The sequence below is a fragment of the Eschrichtius robustus genome, chromosome 16, assembly GCF_028021215.1.
Source record: "Eschrichtius robustus isolate mEscRob2 chromosome 16, mEscRob2.pri, whole genome shotgun sequence".
Lineage (NCBI taxonomy): Eukaryota > Metazoa > Chordata > Mammalia > Artiodactyla > Eschrichtiidae > Eschrichtius > Eschrichtius robustus.
In genome coordinates this window covers 51,140,567-51,159,924 of record NC_090839.1, presented here as the reverse complement: position 1 = coordinate 51,159,924, position 19,358 = coordinate 51,140,567, and the positions used below count along the sequence as shown (strand labels likewise).

Sequence of the window (19,358 nt, the reverse complement as noted above, 5' to 3'; positions counted from 1 at the left end):
TTGTTTTCAATTTATAATACTATAAATATTGAGTCTCAATATGGATCTTCAATAATTTGGGGGTGTAAAGGGGTCCTATGAACAAAAACCTTGAGAACTACGGTTTTAGTGTGCAATTCAATACCACATGTCACCAGGAGGTGGCGCCACAAACATATAGTGGGCGCTCCCCAGCCCTGGCTTAAATTTAAGGCTTTGAGGATGGTCCCAAACCTGCAGGGAGGAAACAAGCACAGTTTAGTGGCAGCACCTCCATTAGTGAGTGCTGGTCCATCTGCACCTGACCTTGAGGCTGGAAAGCATCTCTGGATTCCCAGCTGTTAAACGAGATCAGACTTTTCCCTGAAGGAAACCCTCTACTTCTCTGACCACTCTTTGAACCAAGAGAACGATTTCTTACTGTGAACATCAAGTTACTGTGAGACTTGGCCCTGGCTTTATCCTTCACTGTCTGCAAACTCAATTTCTCTCACTAAATTTACAGAAGCAGTTCTCTGCATGATAACTCACAATTCTGTAGCTATCATATACATAGAAATGCCAATTTCCTAGTATCATGAAAAAGTATATGATAGAGTATATATTCATGCAGTGTGTTCCTTGGGAAATTTGTTCTGAAAAAGCCACATCATTCTAAAGATGTAATGCGTACCACCTGGAATGTAATTGTGATGATTGTAGGCTAAACTCTGTAAGGTCTCCATTCCTAATCATCCAGCCCCATGAGCAATGCTCTAAAATGTTGATGTTTCCCCTCCATGTATTGATGTCAGTGCACTCAGAGATCATCCATCCCTTCTAACTTACAGTTGCTCTAAACAGTGAAATGTGAGGATATTACTGTACTGAGCTTCCGTTCTGGAGCAGAACCACTTCCTTTACTGACCTTTTCTCTCTGTTTCCTGTTCTGCGTCTGAATCCCCCTTGCTGTGCTGGTGCAGGCTCACTTCTTTGTTCCTCCTGATTTTCATTCCTCTGCCTTCCTCAAGGGAATCCCTGTGCCTTGTGCTGACTTAACACCCCCTGGCCTTGCTCTGGATGACTCACACTCACTGCCCTCCACCTACCACCAGACGAGAAAAGGCAGTGGCTCTTTCTTCATCTGCAGAAGAGGAACCCCATCTATATCTGGCATGTATAGAAGAGAGTATGATTTCCTGGGGTAACTCACTTATCACAGTGCCTTCTACCCTGCCTTCTAGAGAGCCAGGTAAACTAGCTTGACCATCAATGCCAGAGTTGGTTGATATCCAAGACCAAATCTATTGGACTGAGAATTTCTGGGGGCTTCAGTTTCTGGAGTCTTCTCAGCCTCTGGGCTCTGGCTTCCCTTCCTCCTGGTTCTGTTCTGTCCCATGATGTATGAACCTCAATACCTTCTTTGTGTTTTACCAGAAGCCCGCCCGCTCAAAGCACTGGTGAGCACTGTGCACCTGTGGGACACTTTAGGGGAGTTCACAGGAGGACATCGATAGAAATCACGTTGCCATGGAGTCGTAAGCTTTACCATTTTCCTTTGCCAGATCCCCCCCTCACCTGGTCCCAGCCACCTCCACCTTGCATGCTCTTTTCTCCCCATCCTTCCTTTGCTCTCATCTCTCCCTTGTCTTCCTGAATCATAAGGACTTTTCCTTCTTTAGGAAGAAAGGCTGCTTTTGCCTTCCCTTCTGCGGCTTGGTCCCAGGAAGGACCCCCTCCTTTAAGGTGTCACCATTCATCCTGGTATATATCAAGTTATATTCGGAAAAACAAAACAAAACAAAACAAGAGAAGCTCTTTTGGCTAAATAACTGATGACAATTTTTCTATCTCATTATTATTTTAGCTTGCAGCTTCTATTAAATTGGGATCCCACAAACAGACCTCAATTCAAGAGTTTTCACGAGAGTGGTTTATTTGGGAGGTGGCAGTGAATGGGAGGAAAAGCAATAAGAGCAGCAGAGCACTTACAGATGAAGGTGCTGGAACATTCCTGTACAAGTCTTTATGGGACACATGCTTTCATTTCTTCTGGGAAATGCCTGGCAGCAGAATGGCTGGGTCATATGCAAGATTTAGGTTTAATTTTTTAGATTGCCAAACTTTTCCAAAGTGGTTGTAACCTTTTACATTTGCATCAGCTTTGTGTGTGTGAGGGATCCAGTTTTCCAGGATCTGTATGCCGAAAATTACAAAGCAGTGCTGAGAAAAAGGAGCCAGGTGCGTGTTCGTGGGTCACAAAGCTCAAGGGTGTTAAGGTGTTGTTCATTCTCCCCAAACTGATGTACAGATTCAATGCAATACTGATCAAAATCCCAGCAGGCATTTTTAGGAGTAAAAATTGATAAGCTGATTTTAAAATTCATACAGAAATGCAAAAGACCCGGGACAGACAAAATAACTTTGAGAAAAGAACAACAGAGTTGAAGGGATAATTTGACCTGATTTCAAGAATTCTCATAAATATGGGCAATGTTTAAAAATTCTGAGGCCCAGTCCATGCTGCAGATGGTTTAAATCTCAGTCTCTAAGGGTGGGGCCCAGCAGCAGGAGGTTTTGAGGCCCCCGTAGCTAATTCCTCTGTGCAGCCCACGCTGAAAATCCCTTTTAAAAGATTCTTACGTGAATATATTTCATGAGACCACTAGGGGGCATCCTAAGCTTATGACTGCCAGGGAATTGCCCTTCCATCTAATACAGGGTCACCCTGGCAGCCTAATTTTTTCAGGTAGTCAGATAAGTGGGGGGAAGGAGGAAAGAATAAAGAAAATAAGACTGATGGTCACTGCCTTTGGTAGTTCTTTAAAAAATGCATTAAGTATTCACAGAGCATGGGGATTGAGAATGCCTTTATCGGTTTTTGATTCTGTGTTGATGGCATCTTGGTGTGAAAAGATGGTGTGAAAAGATTCTGTGTGATGGCATCTTGGTCTGCTACTTACAGATCTGGGTGGCTGATAGAATTTTAGACTTAGCCTGGCATTTGAAACCTTATCAAACTTGGTTCTAGTTTAAACTTCTATGCTCTTCTGAGCTCTCCCAGACCCCCACATAAACCCTCTGTTTCAGCCACCCTGAAGGGTGGTTAAGGTCTAGTGTAATCACCTTCTTCCAAACTTGATGTCCAACTCCCTCTGACCTTTGAGTTCCCCGGACAGAGAACGCTCAAGTTGCCCGTGCCCAGGTCGCCCTCTGGTTCCCTCCGGCCCTCAGGGACCCCTCCCTCCCCAGAGCCCCGTAACACCTCATCAGGACACTCACTGGGAACTTATTACAGGACACCCCCTGTAATTTTGAATTGCTTCATACCTTGTCTGGTTCACCATTTCAGAAAGCTCTTTGGGTCCTGGGACCCCACCTTTAATTTAATAACCGTTGGTAGTGCTTGCATGTAGATGGTTGATTGACATTTGCTTGATGAAAAATTTTGTATGATTAGTTGATCTTAAAGTGAGCTTCCTGAGAAAACGGCGATTTTTACCCTAGTGCTTAGCATCCTGCCTAGAACAGTGCGGGCCCTTGATACATGAACGTTGCCTTGAGATAAATGTGTCCACGTTCAATATTTCCTTGCTTTAAGCTGAGTCTTTTTTCTCCTCCTCCTCCTTTTTCTCCTTCTCTGACTCTTTTAAAAAGACAGCTTGGTGCAGTCTGCCTGTGGGCTGCCGTATTTCCTTCCCTCTTCCCGCCTCCCCTCCCCTCTCCTCTCCTCTCCTCTCTCTTTCTTAATACGTGTGCATCTGCGGTAGAATAAAAAACATATGTTTGGTCTCTGCCCCCAGTTTCTGGCACAGAGCTTCCAAAACCCTTGTAACTTCCTGAGTGACAGGGATGCTGGGAGCATCTTTTGTTCTAATATTGGGTTTTTGACCCCAGTTCCTGACATGGAGCCCCTGAATTCCTTGGATTTCTGGGGTGATAGGAGCATATTTTGTTCTAATGAGGTGACTCTGGGCGGGCTCCCGGATGGCTTCAGGATGGAGGCTGGTCGCCAGAAAGACAAAGACATGATTAGAAGCTTGGGACTTTCAGCTCCATCCTCCATCCTCCAGGAAGGGAGACTGGAGGTTGAGTTAATGATGGATCATGCCTACATGGTGAAATCTCCATAAAAAAAAAATCCCTAAACTGTGGGGTTCAGAGAGTTTCTGGGCTGGTGAACACATCCACGTGTGTGGGGGTGATGCACCCCAACCCCACAAGGACAGAAGATCCTGAGCATGGGACCCTTCCAGACCTTGCCCTATGTACCTCTTCATCTAGCTGTTCATCTGTATCCTTTATCATATTCTTTATAATAAACCAGCAAATGTAAGCATCTCCCTGAGTTCTGTGAGCCATTTCCACAAGTTAAGGAACCTGGGAAGGGTTGTGGGAACCTCAGATCTACATCGGGTTGGTCAGAAGTACAGGTGGTGTGATGACCTTGGGAGTGGGGACGTCCTTGTGGGGCTGGTTCCCTAACTGTGGGGTCTTTGCTGACTCTGGGTAGTTAGTGTCAGAATTGAATTAAATTGTAAGACACCCCCTACAGCTGAGGTCGGGAGAATGGCGGTTGTTAGAAGAAAAACCCTGCACATTAGTGTCAGAAGTACTGTGAGGGGAGAAATTGTTTTCCTCAAGCTTTTTTTACTAACACATTAAATGACAAGATTGAAGTAGTGATAAGCGGAATAGTCGAGATACTTACAACTCTGATGCGGTCTGCACGTAGCTTGATGTTATTGGTGACAGAGTCACAGGAACCACCAATGCTACTCTGGTTTATCAACTGACATTCACGGTTGAAAGCAAGGAAATATTGAACAAAATGTTAAATTGTGGTAGAATTCAGTGAACATAAAGATGTAATTTCTCAGGACTTCCCTGGTGGCTCAGTGGTTAAGAAGCCGTCTGCCAATGCAGGGCACACGGGTTCAATCCCTGGTCCAGGAAGATCCCACATGCCGCAGAGCAACTAAGCCCATGTGCCACAACTACTGAAGCCCATGTGCCACAACTACTGAAGCCCGCGTGCCTAAAGTCGGTGCTCTGCAACAAGAGAAGCCACCGCAATGAGAAGCCTGCGCACCGCAACAGAGTAGCCCCCGCTCGCCGCAACTAGAGAAAGCCCCCGTGCAGCAACGAAGACCCAGCGCAGCCAAAAATAAATAAATAACTTAAAAAAAATGTGATTTCTCCCCATATATGCTCAAGAATCCTCTCCATTCTATCTAGAAACCTCTGGTGCCAGGGGAGAGGTCTGTGGTCTCCCAGGTTAAAAACCTCTCTTGTAGCACAATATGTTGAGTACATATTTTTCTTTCATGGTCAAATGAATTCTCTTTTTCTTTTTATTAAAAAAATTCAAATCTTCAGAAAAGTTTCTAGGCTGCTACCTTTGAGTGTAAGGTCACATGGGTAACCTGAGGCCAACATCGGTGGTTCTCAAACTGAAGCATCAGAATCACCAGGGCTTTTCTCCTAGGACTGCTGATGCAGGTGTGGGCTGAGAGTCTTCATTTCCAGCAAGTTTCCAGGCGATGCTGATGTTGCTGGTGTCGGATGCTTCTTGGAGAACTACTCCCTTATAAGAGTTTGGCCTTCTGACACGCCGAGGGCTGGAATTGGGCGAGTGACCAACTGGGAAGGAGAGTTGGACACAGTCCAGGTGAAGCAGGAAGAGCTGCTGTGTGTGCTTGTGACATGAGGGGGCTTTGGTGGGGGGGGGGTAGCAGGGGGGATGGGCTACGTGTGCCACTGGAGACAGAGCCGGGTGGCAGGTGACTTGGATGTTCCACCTTACTTTGCCAGCAGCTGGGGCTGTCACCCTCCAGCTTGCTGACATTGTCCAGAGCCAGGACTTCCACCTGCATCACCTGTGCCCCTGCACACAGGGAGAGTGGCACCCTCAGTGGCAGTGTCTACCCATCGGGGTCCCTGAAGATATTCCCAACCTCCCTGTTCCCACACCCACGTGCTTCCAAGTGGCTTGAGAGCCTGCCGCCCACAGCAGGGACCCACTCACTGCATCTCACTTTAACAACCACCTCGACCTTTCCTGTCTCACCCTCTCCTCTCTCTCCCCCCTGCTTCCTGGAATCACCTTCCAAATAAAATGACCCGCTTCCCAGTGCTTGCCTCAGGGACTCTTTGGGGGAAACGCAACCGAAGATGTGCATTCAAATCCTGGCCTGCCCCTCACTCTCTGGGTGCCCCAGGAGTGAATCAGTCTCTCGAGCTCCGTTTTTGCATCAGAACCTCGGGGACCACACTACCTACTTCCCAGTTATTGCCAGGATGGATTAACATCATATTCAGGATGAACAGATGAACTGGGCCAGTGCCTGCAGTGGGTACAGGAGCTCAGGAGCATTTAGTCCCCTCCTCCCTTGAGACTGGCTGCAACCTGCGAGGAAGGAGGAAGAAGGCAGAGGAAAGAATTAATTTGTCAGACCCGTGAAGCCCGCAGGCGCGGGGTTCGCATCCCTGCAGTGATCCGGTGTGAGTGTGCGGGTTGTGGCTCCATTCCCCGAGGATGCAGCTTTCACTCTTAGAGAATCGGACTGACAGTAAAAACATGCGTGGTGGCCTTGCATGCTTTGAGCCGTCCTGCTTCTGTCCTGGGATTTAAAAATCCTCATCTGCAGCACCTTCTCCCACAAAACGTATTAGGTTTTAGCTCTTGAGTTTTGAGTGGGGAAGATTGCCTCATTGATCATCTGACAACACGCCCTTGCCTTTTCCCTCTCTACCCCATCTTACTTCAGGAAATGGGTTTGCCTTTTTTATTTTTTATTTTATTTTTATTGTATTATTTTTTTCCCTTTAACATCTTTATTGGAGTATAATTGCTTTACAATGGTGTGTTAGTTTCTGCTGTATAACAAAGTGAATCAGCTATATGTATACATATATCCCCATATCCCCTCCCTCTTGCGTCTCCCTCCCACGCTCCCTATCCCACCCCTCTAGGTGGACACAAAGCAGTGACCTGATCACCCTGTGCTATGCAGCTGCTTCCCACTAGCTATCTATTTTACGTTTGGTAGTGTATATATGTCAATGCTACTCTCTCACTTCGTCCCAGCTTACCCTTCCCCCTCCCTGTGTCCTCAAGTCCATTCTCTACGTCTGTGTCTTTATTCCTGTCCTGCCCCTAGGTCCATCAGAACCATTTTTTTTTTTTTTGGATTCCATATATATGTGTTAGCATACGATATTTGTTTTTCTCTTTCTGACTTACTTCACTCTGCACGACAGACTCTAAGTCCATCCACCTCACTACAAATAACTCAATTTCGTTTCTTTTTATGGCTGAGTAATATTCCATTGTATATATGTGCCGTATCTTTTTTATCCATTCATCTGTTGATGGACACTTAGGTTGCTTCCATGTCCATGTAAATAGAGCTGCGATGAACATTGTGGTACACGACTCTTTTTGAATTATGGTTTTCTCAGGGTATATGCCCAGTGGTGGGATTGCTGGGTCATATGGTAGTTCTATTTTTAGTTTTTTAAGGAACCTCCATACTGTTCTCCATAGTGGCTGTATCAATTTACATTCCCACCAACAGTGCAAGAGGGTTCCCTTTTCTCCACACCCTCTCCATCATTTATTGTTTGTAGATTTTTTGATGATGGCCATTCTGACCAGTGTAAGGTGATACCTCATTGTAGTTTTAATTTGAATTTCTCTAATGATAAGTGATGTTGAGCATCTTTTCATGTGTTTGTTGGCAATCTGTATATCTTCTTTGGAGAAATGTCTATTTAGGTCTTCTACCCATTTTTGGATTGGATTGTTTGTTTTTTTGATATTGAGCTGCATGAGCTGCTTGTATATTTTGGAGATTAATCCTTTGTCCGTTGCTTCGTTTGCAAATATTTTCTCCCATTCTGAGGGTTGTCTTTTCATCTTGTTTATGGTTTCCTTTGCTGTGCAAAAGCTTTTAAGTTTTATTAGGTTCCATTTGTTTATTTTTGTTTTTATTTCCATTTCTCTAGGAGGTGGGTCAAAAAGGATCTTGCTGTGATTTATGTCATAGAGTGTTCTGCCTATGTTTTCCTCTAAGAGTTTTATAGTGTCTGGCCTTACATGTAGGTCTTTAATCCATTTTGAGTTTATTTCTGTGTATGGTGTTAGGAAGTGTTCTCATTTCATTCTTTTACATATAGCTGTCCAGTTTTCCCAGCACCACTTATTGAAGAGGCAGTCTTTCCTCCATTGTATATTCTTGCCTCCTTTATCAAAGATAAGGTGACCATATGTGCGTGGGTTTATCTCTGGACTTTCTATCCTGTTCCCTTGATCTATATTTCTGTTTTTGTGCCAGTACCATACTGTCTTGATTACTGTAGCTTTGTAGTATAGTCTGAAGTCAGGGAGCCTGATTCCTCCAGCTCCATTTTTCTTTCTCAAGATTGCTTTGGCTATTCAGGGTCTTTTGTGTTTCCATACACATTGTGCAATTTTTTGTTCTAGTTCTGTGAAAAATGCCCTTGGTAGTTTGATAGGGACTGTATTGAATCTGTAGATTGCTCTGGGTAGTATAGTCATTTTCACAATGTTGATTCTTCCAATCCAAGAACATGGTATATCTCTCCATCTGTTTGTATCATCTTTAATTCCTTTCATCAGTGTCTTATAGTTTTCTGCATACAGGTCTTTTGTCTCCCTAGGTAGGTTTCTTCCTAGGTATTTTATTCTTTTTGTTGCAGTGGTAAATGGGAGTGTTTCCTTAATTTCTCTTTCATATTTTTCATCATTACTTTATAGGAATGCAAGAGATTTCTGTGCATTAATTTTGTATCCTGCTACTCTACCAAATTCATTGATTAGCTCTACTAGTTTTCTGGTAGCATCTTTAGGATTCTCTATGTATAGTATCATGTCATCTTCTTCTTTTCTGATTTGGATTCATTTTATTTCTTTTTCTTCTCTGATTGCTGTGGCTAAAACTTCCAAACCTATGTTGAATAATAGTGGTGAGAGTGGGCAACCTTGTCTTGTTCCTGATCTTAGAGGAAATGGTTTCAGTTTTTCACCATTGAGAATGATGTTGGCTGTGGGTTTGTCATATATGGTCTTTATTATGTTGAGGTAGGTTCCCTCTATGCCTACTTTCTAGAGAGTTTTTATCATAAATGGGTGTTGAATTTTGTCAAAAGCTTTTTCTGCATCTATTGAGATTATCATATGGTTTTTATCCTTCATTCAGTTAATATGATGTATCACATTGATTGATTTGCGTATATTGAAGAATTCTTGCATTCTTGGGATAAACCATACTTGATCATGGTGTATGATCCTTTTAATGTGCTGTTGGATTCTGTTTGCTCGTATTTTGTTGAGGATTTTTGCATCTATGTTCATCAGAGATATTGGCATGTAGTTTTCTTTTTTTGTCTTTCTTTGTCTAGTTTTGGTATCAGGGTGATGGTGGCCTTATAGGATGAGTTTGGAAGTGTTCCTCCCTCTGCTATATTTTGGAAGAGTTTGAGAAGGATAGGTGTTAGCTCTTCTCTAAATGTTTGATAAAATTCACCTGTGAAGCCATCTGGTCCTGGGCTTTTGTTTGTTGGAAGGTTTTTAATCACAGTTTCAATTTCAGTGCTTGTGATTGGTCTGTTTTTATTTTCTATTTCTTCCTGGTTCAGTCTTGGAAGGTTGTGCTTTTCTAAGGATTTGTCCATTTCTTCCAGGTTGTCCATTTTATTGGCATACAGTTGCTTGTAGTAATCTCTCATGATCCTTTGTATTTCTGCAGTGTCAATTGTTACTTCTTTTTCATTTCTAATTCTGTTGATTTGAGTCTTCTCCCTTTTTTTCATGATGAGTCTGGCTAATGGTTTATCAATTTTGTTTATCTTCTCAAAGAACCAGCTTTTAGATTTATTGATCTTTGCTACTGTTTCCTTCATTTCTTTTTCATTTATTTCTGATCTTTATGATTTCTTTCCTTCTTCTAAATTTGGGTTTTTTTTGTTCTTCTTTCTCTAATTGCTTTAGGTGTAAGGTTAGGTTGTTTATTTGAGATTTTTCTTGTTTCTTGAGGTAGGATTGTATTGCTATAAACTTCCCTCTTAGAACTGCTTTTGCTGCATCCCATAGGTTTTGGGTTGTTGTGTTTTCATTGTCATTTGTTTCTAGGTATTTTTTGATTTCCTCTTTGATTTCTTCAGTGATCTCTTGGTTATTTAGTAGCATATTGTTTAGCCTCCATGTGTTTGTATTTTTTACAGTTTTTTTTCCTATAATTGATATCTAGTCTCATAGCGTTGTGGTCGGAAAAGATACTTGACACGATTTCAGTTTTCTTAAATTTACCAAGGCTTGATTTGTGACCCAAAATATGGTCTATCCTGGAGAATGTTCCATGAGCACTTGAGAAGAAAGTGTATTCTGTTGGTTTTGGATGGAATGTCCTATAAATATCAATTAAGTCCATCTTGTTTAATGTGTCATTTAAAGCTTGTGTTTCCTTATTTATTTTCATTTTGGATGATCTGTCCATTGGTGAAAGTGGGGTGTTAAAGTCCCCTACTATTATTGTGTTACTGTCGATTTCCCCTTCTATGGCTGTTAGCATTTGCCTTATGTGTTGACGTGCTCCTATGTTGGGTGCATAAATATTTACAATTGTTATATCTTCTTCTTGAATTGATCCCTTGATCATTACGTAGTGTCCTTCTTTGTCTCTTGTAATAGTCTTTGTTGTAAAGTCTATTTTGTCTGATATGAGGATTGCTATTCCAGGTTTCTTTTGATTTCCATTTGCATGGAATATGTTTTTCCATCCCCTCACTTTCAGTCTGTATGTGTCCCTAGGTCTGAAGTGGGTCTCTTGTAGACAGCATATGTATGGGTCTTGTTTTTGTATCCATTCATCCAGTCTGTGTCTTTTGGTTGGAGCATTTAATCCATTTACATTTAAGGTAATTATCGATATGTATGTTCCTATTACCATTTTCTTAATTGTTTTGGGGTTTTTTTGGTAGGTTTTTTCCTTCTCTTGTGTTTCCTGCCTAAAGAAGTTCCTTTAGCATTTGTTGTAAAGCTGGTTTCGTGGTGCTGAATTCTCTTAACTTTTGCTTACCTGTAAAGGTTTTAATTTCTCCATCTAATCTGAATGAGATCCTTGCTGGGTAGAGTAATCTTGATTGTAGGTTTTTCCCTTTCATCACTTTAAATATGTCCTGCCATTCCCTTCTGGCTTGCAGAGTTTCTGCTGAAAAATCAGCTGTTAGCCTTATGGGGATTCCCTTGTATGTTGTTGCTTTTCTCTTGATGCTTTTAATATTTTTTCTTTGTATTTAATTTTTGATAGTTTCATTAATACGTGTCTTGGTGTGTTTCTCTTTGGGTTTATCCTGTATGGTACTCTCTGTGCTTCCTGGACTTGATTGACTATTTCCTTTCCCATGTTAGGGAAGTTTTTGACAATAATCTCTTCAAATATTTTCTCAGCCCCTTTCTTTTTCTTTTCTTCTTCTGGGACCCCTATAATTCGAATGTTGGTGCATTTAATGTTGTCCCAGAGGTCTCTGAGACTGTCCTGAATTCTTTTCGTTCTTTTTTCTTTATTCTGCTCTCTGGCAGTTATTTCCACCATTTTATCTTCCAGCTCAGTTATCCGTTCTCCTGCCTCAGTTATTCTGCTATTGATTCCTTCTAGAGTATTTTTAATTTCAGTAATTGTGTTGTTCATCACTGTTTGTTTGCTCTTTAGTTCTTCTAGATCCTTGTTAAATGTTTCTTGTATTTTCTCCATGCTGTTTCTGAGATTTTGGATCATCTTTACTATCATTACTCTGAATTCTTTTTCAGGTAGGTTGCCTATTTCATCTTCATTTATTTGGTCTTGTAGGTTTTTACCTTGCTCCTTCGTCTGCAACATGTCTTTTTGTTGTTTCATTTTTTTTCCCTCTTTTTGATGGGTGGTGCTGTATTACTGTCTTACTGGTTGTTTGGCCTGAGACGTCCAGCATTGGAGTTTGCAGGCAGTTGGATAGAGCTGGGTCTTGGTGCTGAGATGAGGACCTCTGGGAGGCCTCATTCCGGTTAATATTCCCTGGCACCTGAGGTTCTCTGTTAGTCCAGCAGTTTGGACTCAGAGCTCCCACCACAGGAGCTTGGGCCCAACCTCCGACCTGGGAAACAAGGTCTCGCAAGCTTCGTGGCATGGTTAAAACAAGAAAGAAACAAAGGAGCAGTACAATATCAAAGAATAAAAATCAAAATAAGGGCTTCCCTTGTGGTGCAGTGGTTAAGAATCTGCCTGCCAATGCAAGGAACACGGGTTCGAGCCCTGGCCTGGGAAGATCTCACATGCTGTGGAGCAACTAAGCCTGTGTGCCACAGCTACTCAGCCTGAGCTCTAGAGCCCGCAAGCCACAACTACTGAGCCCACATGCCACAACTACTGAAGCCTGCACACCTAGAGCCCGTGCTCCACAACAAGAGAAGCCACAACAATGAGTAGCCCGTGCACCGCAACAAAGAGTAGCCCTGGCTCACCACAACTAGAGAAAGCCCGCACACAGCAACAAAGACCCAACACAGCCAAAAATAAAAAAGAAAATAAAATAAAAAAATAAATTTATTAAAAAAATCAAAGTAAAATTAGAAAGATAAAATATATATTAGGAAAAATAAAACTGTAATTGAAACAACTGCAACAAGGTAAAATGAAACCAGAACAGAAAAAAAAAAAAAAAGGTGGGGGGAACAAGCCAAAAGGAGAGAACAATAACAAAGTATAAAGAATAAAATAAAATTAGAAAAATAAAAGATTTATTAGGAAAAATAAAAATATAAAAGAATCGACAACAATTAATCAACAAGGTAAAACCAAACCCCAATCTAAAAGAGGAAAAAAGAAAAGAAAGGAAAAAAAAAAAACAAACCTTGGTTATGGGGGTGGAGTTTAGGCGGGGGTGGAACTTAGGCAGGGGTGGGGTTTAGGGTGGGGCAGGACCTAGGCGGGTGGGGGGGGGTGACGTTTGAGCGTGGGGCGGGGCCTCTGTTTAGGACCTGCAAGGAAGGCAGAGAGGCAGCATGTGGAAAGGCCGGCCTCCAGAGTGTGGAGTTCAGGAGTGTGGGGGTAGGCCCCTGAGTGAGGGTGTGTGGGTGGGGTTTAGGCCCAGTGCAGTTGGAGGGGGTCTCAGAGGGGGTCTCCGAGTGTAGAGGTAGGGCCCTGGGTGGGGGTGTAGGGGTGGGGCTTGGGTTCTGCGTGGCAGGAGGGAGGCTCCGAGGGCAGAAGATTAGGGCCAGGAGTCCAGCAGGCTCCCTGGTGCCTAAGTGGACAGGGAAGGCACTGGCCACGTTCCCTTCAGTTCCTTTGTGCCCCTCCCCCACCGTCTCCCCCATTGCCGCTGGACCCCTAACTGTGGGTGGGTCCCGCTGGGTGTAGGAACTCCTCCCCTCCCCCAGCCACCCCTCAGGGGTCCCCTCCCGGAGGTCTGGCCTTTACTTTTGCTCCCCCTTCCCTCCCTCCCACCCCCTCAGGACCCGTGCGGGTGGAGGGGGCCTTGGTGGGCAGAGGATCAGGCCCGGGATCTCAGCAGGTTCCTGGGGGCCCAAGTGGGCAGGGGAAACCTGGCCACGCTCCCTTTTGATCCTCTGCCCTCCCAGTGGTTCCCCAATTTCCCCCTTCCGTGGGGGATCCTTTCCCCTCCCCCAGCCGCCCCCTGGCCTCCACTTCTCCTCCCCCTTAACCCCCCCCCCCACGCCCCACATCGTACACGGTCGCTGGGGGGTTTCTCCTGTCCCCTTAGGAGTCCATGGTCCCCCATTGGTGCCTGGTAGGTGCCCTAGTTGTGAGGAGACGCGAATTTCACGTCCTCCTAGTACACCGTCTTGACTCCGCTCCTCTGCCTTTTTTATTATTTTGATCATTTTGTAGCAGAAGTATTCATGAGATGCCTGGCATTCACTGATTTGTTTGACCTGTGGCCTTTTAATTTATTTATGGTTTGGTTAAAATTCTGTAAAATTAAAAATATAAAAAATCTTTAAATTAATGTCAGAATTCCTCCCTCAGCAAGCTTCTCCCCTCCCAGCCAAAAACACGATGTTGAAACAGAATTGGACAAGAGGCACCGATGGGGAGAGAAGAGCAACAAGTGGGGATATGTTTCTAAGTACATTTGCTACAGGCACATGCATGCATCTGGGGACAGAATTGGAGGGAGACAGAGGTAGACAATATGAAGAGAGCATGAAATGCAAGAGAAACCAAAACAAACACACATTTTGAGTGGCAAATCAATTTTTTGTAACTAAAAATGCTTTAAAAAGACAGTTTTTATGAGTTCAAACGGAAAGGAGAGCACCTTTCTTCTGAGAAAATTTTACATGTAATTTGAGGTGTGGAGCTGTGGACACCAAAGTGGGCTTTATCTTCCACTTCATTCCTCAACTCTGTCTCAGCCCACAGAGCCTGTGTGAGCCAGTGCCGTGTGTCTCTCTGGCTCCTGGCAGAGCAATGGAATACGACAGCGGGTCAGGGAGATCAGGGCCCATTTTAAATAGATGGATGGAATTTGAGATGCAGACGATTAAAAGCTAAGAAGCTGAGGTGAACCAGTTACTCCGTTGATGGGTCACAGCAGCCTGTTTCCTCAACCACAGTAGACATCAAGCTACTTGTGGCCAGGATTCATACCTGGTACATCGTGAGTGTTTGCACGGCACCCCTGGCCCTTGAAAAGATCTTTTCTTGTGTAAATACTTTTAACCTTCAGATTTTATTGCATAACATCTTTGCTATATATAGTGTGTGTATAAGCAAGATGTCAAACATCGAACATATACATGTGCATACACACACTCACAGTGAAGAGAGAGAGAGAGAGAGCGAGAGAGAGAAATGCTTAAACACAGAGCCCAGAAATTTGCATAGAATTCAGTTGGCCAGAGGAGTTAGTCTCTAAAATTCTGTGAATGGAGTATTGATAAAACCAACATTTGCTTTCAAGAAATTTACTGTGGTGATAGACGGATTAATTATCTAAGAATTTGGTAGTATTGGGGTTGGTGATTAGAAGCAGAAAGGATAGTTTGGAAGCTCTTGGAAATTGTCTGGGTGAGAAATAAGGAGAGCTTACGCAGCACCAGGAACAGACGTGAATTAACCTGTTGGAGAGACATTGAAGAAGTTGGGTGACTGTGACATGGCAGGTCCCCGTGCAAGGGGATGAAAGGAAGGAGTCTAGAAATGCCACGTCTGTCTATCCACCTCTGAGTCAGGACCTCATTAAAAGAGTACCACACCCAGTTATTTATAGTGTTGGAAAGTCCTCCAGAGAAACGCTCTGTGTCCTCCAGCCTCTGCTGTCCTAATGTTCCTCATACTGTCTATTCCCACAGGTGATAGCACTTCTTCCTTACAGGTAATTGGTGTGAAGGCTCTGGTTTTATATAAAACTAAGAGGGCAGTCTTTCACCTTGAATATACTCTGTTTAAGATGGAATTTGGTTTCACTTTATAAGATCAGCTGAATTATCTCGGAAGGAGAGAAGACGGCCTCCTAATCTTTGGGATGGGGAGATGGTGCTTTGGAGCACACAGAAGATCCTAACTGTAGCCCCCAAGCTCTCCAGGGATGGCAGGACCTAAGGAGTGTCAGCATGAATGTCTTTGAAGGCTGGGCAGTAAGCACTGTGGTTTGGGGATTAGAGGAAAAGAGCCCCAGTGGTCCAGCTTGTGGTCAGTGGGGTGAGCACTTGAGAGGGACCAACTTGTGGTTTTCCTGAGCCAGACTTCTTTCTTATTTTCTTGATGTCATATAAGAAAATCTCTGGGTTCTCTATGATCCAATAGATGGGGTGAGGGAGCCCCAGTAAGGACTGATATTGGATGGACATCTTACTGGTGTTGGTAAATGGAAGCTGGGAGCCAGGCTTAACTTGTTTTAAAGAATAAAGAAATATGGTGATTCATCTACTCAAATACTGTGGGCCACAAATACCTGTTACAATGATTAAAATGCAGGGCTCTGCACTTTTATTGGGCAAATTTTTTAGAGGTGTTTACTATAGCTGATTTAATTGGATTTACCTCACTGTGAAATTCTCAGCTTCCTGGGCTGGCTGATGCTAGAGTGGAAATCTACTACTGTCAGTGCCGTCAGTGGCTTGGGAAATATAAGATATGTTGTGGATAATTTTTTTGACCCTTGTTAAAGGTGTATATGCCTCTAAGATCAGTTCTTTATGAGCCTCATCCATGGTAATTCCACGCCTGTTACACCATTCTGAAGATTAACATTGGTCATCCCTACATTGGTATAATTCCCGTGCTGAGAAGTGCAAAGGGAACAGGATGGGACTCATCGTTGGAGGTGAGGATGAGCCCACACATGAGTCTGAAGCATTTTTTGAGCCTAAGTGCAGGTCACTGAACAGAACAGCCACACATTATCCAGTGAAACCTGAACGGCCAAACCCAGGACACCAGGACACTCAAGATGCAGGGGTGGCTTAGCGTACATGCACGCCGAGGGCACTGCCACGTTTCCTTCACCTTGTCTTAGGAACGCCTCGCATTTGCTCTCTCTGAGAACATATGGGGTTGCAAGAGACAAATCTGAGCACTCCCTGTTCCCCTTGGAAATTACTCTCTTTTAAGAATTCCCCTTTTGCGTGTCTTCTGTATCTTTAAACCAGCACCTAATTTCATTAAGTCAAGAAGTGCCTTTTATACCTCATTATCTATGGAGGGTCTGATATGTTTAGGACATTCCTGTGGAACTGATGAAACACAGAGTCTGTTTGTAAATGTTTGAGAGACTGCCCTCCCCATCATAAACTTGTGGCCTGATTGTATGAAGGACTTTCATTTAAAGAGCTCATTTCAGCCTTACCTTGTCTTGTATGGTTAGTATGATCACCTCTGCGGAAGAGGAAAGCTACTTTCTGTCAGAAATAAACAGGAAACATTTTCTCTCTCTCTCTCTTTTTTTTTTTTTTAACTGAAAGAAAAAAACGTTTGACAACCCCTTTTCCCTTTAATTCTTTAAGATGTAGTAAGATGTGGCCTTATCCTGTGGAATGCTGGGTTAAACCTTCCTTTCAAAAAAAAAATTTTTTTTTTCTAATTGCCCTTGTGATTTCTTCTTTGACCCATTGGTTATTTATAAGTGCTTTTTAAAATTTCCTCATATTTGTAAATTTTCCAGTTTTCCTCTGTTACTGATTTCTAGTTTCATCCATTGTTGTTTTAGAAGATATTTTGTATGATTTTAATCTTTTTAAATGTTTTGAGACTTGTTTTCTGGCCTAATATATGGTCTATCCTGGAGAATGTTTCATGTGTACTTGAGAAGAATGTGTATTCTGGTGTTGTTGGATAGAGTGTTCTGTATATACTTATCTGGCCTACTGGATTTTAGAGTGTTGTTCAAGTCCTCTATTATCCTTATTGATCTTCTGTATAGTTGTGCCATCCATTAGTGGAAATGGAGTATTAAATTCTCCAACTATTCTAGAACTATTTCTCCCTTCAATTATCAGTTCTTCCTTTTTATACTTTGGGGCTCTTTTGTTAGGTGTACATATGTTTATAATTGTTATCTTCTTGATGTATTGACCCTTTTATCAATATATTATATATTTCTTCATCTCTTGTAATTTTTCTTTTTACTTAATGTTGATTTTGTCTAATGTTAGTATAGCCACCCAGCTCTTCTTTGATAACAATTTTCATGAAATATCTTTTCTATCATTTTACTTTCACACTATTTGTGTTTTTGGATCTACAATGAGTCTCTTGTAGACAGCATATAGTTTGATCATGTTATTTTATCCATTTTTTCAATGTTTGTACTTTAATTGGAAAGTTTGGTCCATTCACATTTACTAATTACTAATTAGTAATTACTAATATGAAAGGACTTCTGTCATTTCACTATTTGTTTTCTGTATATCTTATACCTATTTTGTCCTCAGTTCCCCCATTGCTTTCTTTTGTGTTTAAGTAATTTATATACTTTTTTCATAGAGGTTACTGTGGGGATTACAATTAGTAACTTCAATTTATAGCAATCTAGTTTGAATTAATACCAACTTAGTTTCAATACTTTACATAAATTTTGCTTCTATACAATTTTATCCTTTCCCTTTATGTTATTATTGTCACAAATTACATCTATATACATTTTCTGCCCATTAATATAGATTTATAATGATTATTTTATGTATTTGTCTTTTAAATAATGTAGGGGAAAAAAAGAGGAGTTACAAGCCAAAAACATAATAAAATTCTGACTTTTGTTTTTACCCAAAAAAAAGAAAATTCTTTAAAAAATACTCACACGCACACACACACACAAACACACACAGTCAAACAAAAAAATGTCCAATCATCTAAATGGTAAATCTGTTTGCTTTGGATCTTATGCCAGGATTTCTGAATAAAATTCTTGAGATTCTGCACAAAGTCTTGGAATTTGTTTTGTCGAAGAGGGAGAAGATGAGTCTGTACTGGTCCAGAAGACATCTTAGACTAATGAGTGGAACTTATTTTAGGAGGCAGACTTCAATCTGATAAGTGAAAGAACTTTCTTAAAAAGATGACATGACTTCATATTCATAATACATTCTGTATCAAAAAAAAATCCCAGTTTCTAGAGCAGTCTTTATAGTATGATACTATTTTTATCAAAAGGAAAATGTGCATATATGCACAATAAAAACTTTAAGACTTAGTTTAAAATGATAATAGTGTTTTTCTTTCTTTTTATTTATCTATGTTTTCTAATATTTATCCATGAGTCTGCATTTCTTGTCTCATAAAAATAATAATGCAGGGCTTCCCTGGTGGTGTGGTGGTTAAGAATCCTCCTGCCAATGCAGGGGACACGGGTTCAAGCCCTGGTCCGGGAAGATCCCACATGCCACGGGGCAACTAAGCCCGTGCGCCACAGCTACTGAACCTGAGCTCTAGAGCCCACAAGCCAGAACAACTGAGCCCACTTGCCACAACTACTGAAGCCCGTGTGCCTAGAGCCTGTGCTCCGCAACAAGAGAAGCCACCGCAATGAGAAGCCCGCGCACCGCAATGAAGAGTAGCCCCTGCTCACCGCAACTAGAGAAAGCCCACGTGCAGCAACAAAGACCCAATGCAGTCAAAAATAAATAAATAAAATAAATAAATTTCTAAAATAATAATAATAATAATGCAGAAAAAAGTAAAAGGACATATTAATAGTTAGAGCTGTTCAAAGGTGGGGCAGGTTATAAGGCAATAAAGCACCCATCAGCAGAGGTAATGAGCAGAAGTGAGAAGGTTAACTGACAGAAATTCCATAGAAGGAGAGCCTTTCATTTAGTTGCCACTGGGAGAAGATAGCCTCTAATCCCCAGTTCAGCCCCGAGGTCTATAACTTAGAAT

General features: G+C 42.2%; 1 long non-coding RNA gene across 1 annotated transcript in view; it reads left to right on the top strand.

Moving 5' to 3' along the window:
• The window catches only part of LOC137749618 (uncharacterized), a 238,153-nt gene that overhangs the window by 50,399 nt on the left and 168,396 nt on the right, over positions 1-19,358 (top strand). The gene's annotated exons all lie outside the window — the stretch shown is intronic.